General features: G+C 60.8%; 1 protein-coding gene across 2 annotated transcripts in view; it reads right to left on the bottom strand.

Annotated features, from left to right (window-relative positions):
* The window catches only part of CERS4 (ceramide synthase 4), a 28,962-nt gene extending 28,222 nt beyond the window's left edge, over positions 1-740 (bottom strand). For both annotated transcript variants that reach the window (XR_001362958.1, XM_005870704.2), the window contains exon 1: positions 512-740. The gene's annotated coding sequence lies outside the window, so the exon portion shown is untranslated. The remainder of the gene's footprint in view (positions 1-511) is intronic.

Genomic DNA, 740 nt, shown 5'->3' with positions numbered 1-740 from the left:
CTCAGTTTCCCTATCCCAGCCATGAAAGGCCCCTCCACACTCCCAGCTGCCCAAGCCAGCAATCTCCTCTGGGCACTTTCCTTCATGCCCCACTTCTGAGCAGGGAGGAGATAATGATGTTCTGACAAAATTAACCCCCAATTCACCTAGTTTCCACCACCCCTGTCAGTCCGGCCCCAAGCAGCAGCCTCCTCCCCTCTGTTCTGCCCACAGCAGCTGCTGGATCTTCTTAAGACTACCGCACCCACTTTGCTCTAAGCCTTCTGGGGACCCCACAGGCTTGAAAATGGAAACCACACACTCCTGCCACCCATCTTCGAGGCCCGGGCCAACCTCTCCCACTTCCAATTCCCCCGCTTCAGCCACGCTGGCTCTGTTCCGCTCTGCAGACACACCAGGCTGGGCCCTACCTCAGAATCTTGCCGTTTCCTGGGCCTAAAAAGCCCTCGCTGGCTGGTTACTCTGGCCCGGACGGTACCTGCTCCTAGAAGCCCTTCCTGACTTGACTTACCCCATCGCCCTGATGCGTAGTCTTCCCCGCACTCAGCAGGGACTAGAATGGTCGGTTTCTGTTTACGCGGTTCCTAGCAGCCTCTGCGGCCCCGGCTGCACCCCCAACTCTGGCACGTCGGGGGCACCCGGGAGTCGCTCCGGATGGGTTCGCGGGTGAGGGACCGACACTCGCGTAGCGCTCCCCGCGTCCACAGCGATTCCCTCGCGTCACGGTGCCAGGCTGCCCC

Source organism: Myotis brandtii, unplaced genomic scaffold (assembly GCF_000412655.1).
Source record: "Myotis brandtii unplaced genomic scaffold, ASM41265v1 scaffold321, whole genome shotgun sequence".
Classification (NCBI taxonomy): Eukaryota; Metazoa; Chordata; class Mammalia; order Chiroptera; family Vespertilionidae; genus Myotis; species Myotis brandtii.
Note: the sequence above shows the minus strand (reverse complement) of the source record. Positions and strands in the feature narration are given on the sequence as shown.